Source organism: Misgurnus anguillicaudatus, chromosome 11, assembly GCF_027580225.2.
Source record: "Misgurnus anguillicaudatus chromosome 11, ASM2758022v2, whole genome shotgun sequence".
Taxonomy (NCBI): Eukaryota; Metazoa; Chordata; class Actinopteri; order Cypriniformes; family Cobitidae; genus Misgurnus; species Misgurnus anguillicaudatus.
Window position 1 is genome coordinate 7,566,166 of NC_073347.2, and position 7,736 is coordinate 7,573,901.

Genomic DNA, 7,736 nt, shown 5'->3' on the forward strand with positions numbered 1-7,736 from the left:
GTAACCATAATACTTTCAACTTATATCACAGTCTCCATTCGCTCAGATAGAGTAGCTACCTACACTGTAAAATGTTAAAGATAAATCTACTTAAAAAATTGGTAACATCTAAAAAAATAAGTTGTTTCAACTTACATCGTTATGTGAAAAACATTTAAAAATTTAAGTTGAAAACAATTTACATTTTATAGGTGCTACCTAAGTAATTTTTTAAGTTGACCCAACTTTTCACAACTTGAATTGCAAGGCGTTGGGTCAAAAAGAGACAAACTTAGCAATTGGGTTAAATTAATCTAGAAAATATATATTTGACCCAACAATGGATTAACCAATGTAGAATAGGTGAAATTATAACCCTCATCCTTTTTTGACACAGTGCTGCGTTGAAGTAGCATAAACCACCAGCATTTTTTAGAATATAATTCCTTAGGGGCTAATCACACCAAATGCGCTTTAAACTCTTGGAAACGCAAGGCGCGACGCACTGCCTTTTTAAAAAAAAGAGCAGTAGGATGCGGCTTTTTATATTGCTAAGCAACCACCGAGTAAGCTGTCTTGTCAATCAAATATTGAAGGGTGAGCTTGTTTGAGGGTGAAAGGTGCACAAACATGCAAGAGAGAGTGAGCGAGTGGAGTTCTCTCAGCGCTCCTTCAAAAGCGCGTGCTGCATCTGGCGGCAAAAACCGCAAGGCGATCGGTGCGCATGAACAGCGCGCAAACGCTCCCTGCCCATAGAATAGCATTCAAAAAAGGCGCCTGCAACTGCCATAAATGCTTTTGGTGTGATCAGCCCCTTATGCAGTATTTTATATTTTAACTCTCCTGTGCCGCGTGCACACCACCAGCGACTAATCCTAATTCTGTTTCTCCTCGTAACAGCTATAAACAAATGAGTTACTGTCCTCTCAGTAAATGACGAAAGACACATGACATGAACTCCACTGCTTCACTCTCATTGGTAGTCGCTCCCAAAAGTCACTCATCATTTGCATAAAGTTGAACAGTTCTCATCGTTGTTGCGTAGCTGGACACCAGCGGTCACTGTTGCTCATGATGCCACCATTAAAATGAACGAGACCGGCGCTGTTGTTAGTCGCTGGCGGTGTGCAAATTCTGTTGTCCCCATGTTTAGGATTTGTGTCCATCAGCATGACACCAATTCGCCTTACATTGAGAGAAAATGACATAACAGGAAGGAAGTGACATTATCTAGGTTTTATACGATTTAGCTTAACATAGCCTCTCTCAAAAAAAAAAAAATGTAGCAAAACAGTGACTTATTTTTACAGAAAAATCACTGTTGACAATTAAAGTTGAGCCATCAAAATCATCCTCCCTAACTCAATCAAACTCTGCACCATCAGGATCCATAAGAAATGAAATGCTGCATACTAGCATGCTTTCCAACGACATCCACTGCATGATCCCACAACCCATGTAAAACAAAACACATCCTTGCTAAGAGCGCATGCTCCACTCGTGTACCCGACGGCACCACATTAATTCACTTTCATGGTTATTTACAGGTCAGGGATGACGTGTAAACGTGCTAGAGTGTGTCTGTAGTCGTAGGTCTGAACTCCAGACCAGGCTGCATAGTAAATAATGAGCTCCCATGGGCCATAGCTGCACTGCCCTGGAGTCCATGTCCCCAAACTGCAGGCTCCTCATTACCTCACCAACAACCAATTCAACGACCTGCACGGGCTCATTGTTAAGGTAAGTCGAAGCTTAGCAGCTCTGAGGGTAAAGACTCATAACCCAGCATTAAGAGCTGGCAGTAGACACGGCGGTTTGTGCCGTTTTAAAATTTCATTGTGTTACAGTTGCACCGAGGTAAAATATACAGTCTAACAGCATAATTACCTAATTTCCCCTATAGCCTGTTTCTAAATGGACTGACAGCTTTGCTTGGATGAAATCGGCAAATTTGACAACTGCATCATTTTCCCAAAACTCAATTTCATGTAATACTGTGAATGTAAATAAACGTAGCAGTGCAGTCATGTAAACATTTCGTTTATTGCATTGTGTAACTCTCAACACAGGATGTTTATAGATATTCAACCCAAGATATTTTGGTCTCTAGATTCAATATACAGTAAGTATGTCACTTTTTTCATTTCTTGACAGACAAAAACCTGTATTTTGTATCTTCACGTGTGACAGTGTGCACCAGACAGTTTAGGAGGCATTTGTTCATTGCCAAAGCACTCCTGATCCTACGGGTCTGCAACACCTGAATGCAATTCCTCAGATTGCACGTGGTATAAGCAGAACTTATTCATGCCAGTGGAAATGTGATCTCTCACCAGCTGGCTTGGCCAGATCTTAGCCTCCAAATTTTCTCCATCTGTTAGCCGATTCCCATGCTGCACTTCAAGGGTTCCTTCTGGGGAGTTTGGGACACTGTGGAGAGCATGCTCTGGTTTTGATCTGCACTGTAGAAGAATTAAAAGACTCAATATTTGGCCCTGCACAGCCACATCAGTTCAGTGGAAGGGACCTACGCAGCCTCCGAGTCATGTCCGAATGTATACGTTAAAGAGACGCACATGAAGGCCACAGCAATGCTATTCCTACTTGTAGGAAACTAACTGGGATTGGTTTCTTTCAGATGTGTATTTTCAAGTTTCTAGACGTGTCCAAGAACATAATAGTTAATATGTGGCGAAAGCATTTCTATTTATTTAAATGGCTGTTGCTTAATTGATGCTGGACCTTTTAAGAAGTACAGCAGCCATCTTTTCTCACAGCCAACAGTTCATTTCCAAACAGCAGTTTAATTTCAATTTTCATAAAATCACTTGTTTGCAAAGAATTTCTGTATTTTGTCTGTAGGGGTTCTCTATATGTTTGCTACACTGTAAAAAGAAAAAGTTGGATTAACTTTAAAAAAATACTTAAATTGGTAACGCCTTCATAATCGCATAATTAAACTATTTTAACTTAAATTTTTCACTGGCCGACTGCCAGTTTTCTCCAGGTGAGCGATTTTGTTGCTATGATACTTTTGCTTTATTTATCAGTCGTACTATGCACTTTTTTTATTTGTCCCGCCCCTCCTCCACTGTGATTGGACGGCCACGTGAGAAAAGACATTGACAAACTGAGCTTATAGGCCTAATCATGTAATATAGACATAGGCCTGTCATAGACGTCCAAATGACCTCCAAAGAATTACCCAGTTCAAACGTCAAATGTTGCCCGTAAATATGACGTCCAAATGACGTCCAAAAAATTACCCAGTTCAAACGTCAAATTTGCCTGTAAATATGACGTCCAAATGACGTCCAAAAAATTACCCAGATTAAACGTCAAATGTTGCCCGTAAACATGACGACCAAGTAGGGTCATGGTTGGACGTCCAAATACTGGACCTAGTTTGGACGTCGAATAGATGTCCAGAATTGGTCATGGACCGACGGACCCAATATAGACACGATCTGCACGTCTATTGGACGTCCTGTGTTTAGTGGGTTTCACCCAAAGTTCAATATTTTTCAACTGTCGGCGCTCAGCTCTGAGCATGGAAAAAACCGCCAGCTGCTGACTTTTTTGAAAAACGCAGCACTTCCACTAAAAACAACTGAAAACATACTCTGGCATTTTTTCACACAAAAAAATCACAAAAAGGTGTGCTGTTACAGACTGGATCACAAAAGACTTGTCACACTGGGAGTAAATAGTCAAGCACATTGCACATTACACACAGCGAGTAAAATAAGTATTTAATACATTAGCCTTTTTTATCAGTAAGGGGGTTTCTAAGTGGGCTATTGACACAAAATTTCCACCAGATGCAGCCATCAAGCCAAATATTGAATTCATACAAAGAAATCAGAACATTTAAGTATACAAGCCGAGTCATAACAAATAAAGTAAAATGACACAAAGAACAAGCACTGAACACATGAAGAGAACAAGGTGCAAATCGAGGAGATCACCTGAAATTTGTCAGTATTGAGAAAGAAACCCTGCCCCCTATCAGTACTAATTGATATCAGCTGCTTTAGTCCTAATTGATGGCCTATAAAGGCTTCTCATTACCCAGGAGGCACACAGGAAAGACTTAATAATGAGTAAAAGCAAAGAACTCTCTCAAGATCTTTATAATCTTATTGTTGAAAAGCATTTTAATGGGAATGATTAAAGGCGCATTTCCAGATTGCTAAATGTTCCTGTGAGCATTGTGGGGGCCATTATTGGGAAAGGAAAAGAGCATCACTTCACCATAAACCGGCCACGATCAGGTGTTCCACATAAGATCCCTGTCCGAGGAGTCCAAAGAATTATCAGGAGAGTGAAGAACCACTCGGGCAGAACTTCAGGAAGACCTTGCATCAGCAGGTACTGTTGTTTCAAAGAAAACTATAAGCAATGCACTGAACCGCCAAGGCATCCATGCACTCTCACTATGCAAGACTCCATTGCTGAACAAAAAGCATGTTGAGGCTCGCTTAAAGTTTGCTAAAGAGCATTTGGAGAAGCCTGTGGATTATTGGGAGACTATAGTATGGTCAGATGAAAGCAAAATTGAACTTTTTGTCCTTCATTCTACACACCATGTTTGGAGAGGAAATGGCACTGCCCACCGCCCCAAGAACACCATACCAACAGTTAAGGTTGCGGGTGGAAGCATCATGGTTTGGGGCTGGTTATCAGCAAGGGGTACTGGCAGACTTCATATTATTGAAGGCAGAATGAATGGAGAAATGTACCGAGACATTGTGGATAAAAATCTGCTGCCATTTACCAGAAACCTGAAAATGAAAAGAGGGTGGACAAACATAAGGCCAAGTAAACAGTGAAGTGGTTTCAAAGAAAGAAAATCAAGTTGCTTGAATGGCCCAGTCAATCACCTGACCTAAATCCCATAGAAAATCTATGGAGAGAACTGAAGATCAAAGTTCATAAAAGAGGCCCAAGGAACCTTTAAGATTTAAAGACTGTTTGTGTGGAAGAATGGGCCAGATTCACTCCTGAGCAATGCAGACGACTGGCCTTTCCATACAAGAGGCCTCTAAAAGCAACCAACAAAGGCTTTTCTACAAAGTATTAAATAAAGTGTGTTCAAAACGTATTTCCTGAGTCATTTCACTTTATTTATTATGACTCAACTTGTATACTTAAATGTTATGATTTCTTTGTTTGAACTCAATATTTGGCTTGATGGCTACATCTGGTGGAAATTGTGTGTCAATAGCCCACTTAGAAATCCCCTTACTGATAAAAATTCTGATGTGTCAAATACTTATTTTCCCCACTGTATAATATATTCATACAGTGTAATGCATAAACAGTATATGGTTGTTTATGCTGCTCTGAACATACACACTGTATAGCGATCAAAATATCTTTACAGAAATCAGTACAGTAGCTTCTTAAACCCACGCAGAGAACAGAACAGGAAATGTTACGTGAGGACACGAGGACGTTTCATTCATTCATACTGATTTACAGTCATAATAATACTAATGTCCCTCTCTTTCACTATGAACTCTAATCTCATTTGCGGGAGTCTGGCTGTTCCTACGTGTCAGGACACAACAAAACCCACTGTTTCTTATGGATTTATGACAGAAGAAGGAGAATTCGTCATGAAAGACCATTTCTGTCCTGACTTGGTGAGAGCTGTTGTGAGTCAGTAAATGATGAGGCCCATGTGTGTTGGGTTGTGTAGGTTGTGTTTTTTTTCTCTTCTGTACTCCCTCCACATGAGCCAACAGTATGAACTATTCACACTACTTGGCTTTGCTCTGGAGGCGTAACAGTGAAGGAAATGTCAATGCATTCATGACTTCGCAGTGCACACAGGCACACAGACGCCACCTGTGCTGGGACACAATGTGTGCTTGACTCTAAATTCTCATGGATCATCATTTACTTTGACACTGTAATGTGGAATAAGTTTAACATACCCTAGCAAACGTGTAGAGAATCAGAGGCTCATACACAACTCACACTTTGTTTATTACAATTTTGAGGTACAAAAATCCCAAAAGAGGTAAGTGACCCTGTCTGTAAAATCCAGGCTAAAGTCTTATAGTCTAATGATTTCAATCTTTGACATGACCTTACTCAGTCAATATTAAAGATATCAGGATTATGTTTACAGAACGTTCTTTACTTTATGTTGAATAGTTTTATGTAGAAAGAAGTCTATCACAAACAGGGTCGCATATACAAAGTTTGAAAGGCATCTAGGTATGTCTGAATCCAATTTTTGTATGCTGAATTCCTGCTTCCTTTATTGCACAATTATGTGGTGGTTGGATAATGAAAATGTTAAGCTTTGATTAACAACAAAAAGAAGTTAATTTTAAAATAAATTAAATAACCATTTTTAACAAATTGTTGAATATTTAAATTGTACATTATCAAAGGAGATAGCTAGGCATCTTACTTCAGCTTCAGACAATGCTGTGTCAAAGTTATTGAATATAACAAGATTGAGCACTGTTAAAAAAGAAAATGGCCGTTTCTCAATAGCAAGAACGCCAAGTTCAGACTTGCAAGTTCAGAATTGAAGAAGAACGAACACTCGAGGACGCGAGTCCGGTTATTGCAAATGGAACAGCAGAGTACTTGTGGTCGTCATTCAATCTAACCAATACGTGCAGTCTTGGCTATCATTTTAACTCATTCCCCGCCAGACCTTTTTTGAAAAGTTGCCTGCCAGCATTTTTTGTGATTTTCACAAAGTTTCACAAAATGCCTTCCAGGAAATTTTTCTTTTAAAAATATATAAACATACAAATTATCAAAGGAAAGAACAGACCCTCTGCTTTCAAACAAACAATAAACAAGCAAACAAAACGGGGGAAAAAAGACGTTTCAGCCTATCTATATTTTTTCTCTGCTTATAAACTTTTAAATATGGATATTTTTCTTTTAAAATATTTTTTTTTGCAAAAAGATAAAATATTAGCATTTTTGTGAAAGAATTTTGTTAGAGATCAGATACAGAACGATTATCAAAACATACACAGAGTTTAAAATGAGTAAATGACGTTTTGGCTTCAGTTTTTTCATAAATTAGGTAAGTGCCATCTAGTGGATAATCACAGTATTGCAGATTGACATAAAAATTAATTTTTTTGCAAATGTTTTCTCTTAATTGATAATAACTCATCAATGGCGGAAAAAGAGTTAATACATTTTACAATAAAATTAAATATATAAAATGCAAAACCCCTGCTTGTTTTGGTTTAAAAAATATGAGGCAACACGTGCATACTCTGATTAGCTTTAATGTATTTATTACAAACACAATCATTTATTTTAATACTACAAAACGTTTGTATAAGATGAGATAAACACAAGAAATAAATCCAGTTAAAGTATAAACACAGTAATTTACTTAAGATTATATAGAAAATATATTTGAGTTAAGTTATAAAACTTAACTTTAATATCAGTAAAAACGAAAATAACAAATAACGAAATCATTGGAAGAAATTTTATTATAGGCGTTATCTTACAACAGATTTAAAGTTTATTCATCTATATTCTCGACTAAGCTCTTAAAGCAAAATTTTATGACACAGAAAGAGTAATATTTCGAATATTGTGCAGGTTTTAAGCTCCATTGCTGTTGACGCGAAATGCATTTTGGGAAACTTGGCTGTCATAAGTCCGCACAAGTCACCTCCTGATGCATCCTCAATGAAATGGGCGGATCAAGAACACATCCGGGGATGTTATGTGAACTTGGCTTGATGCGAACTTCAATT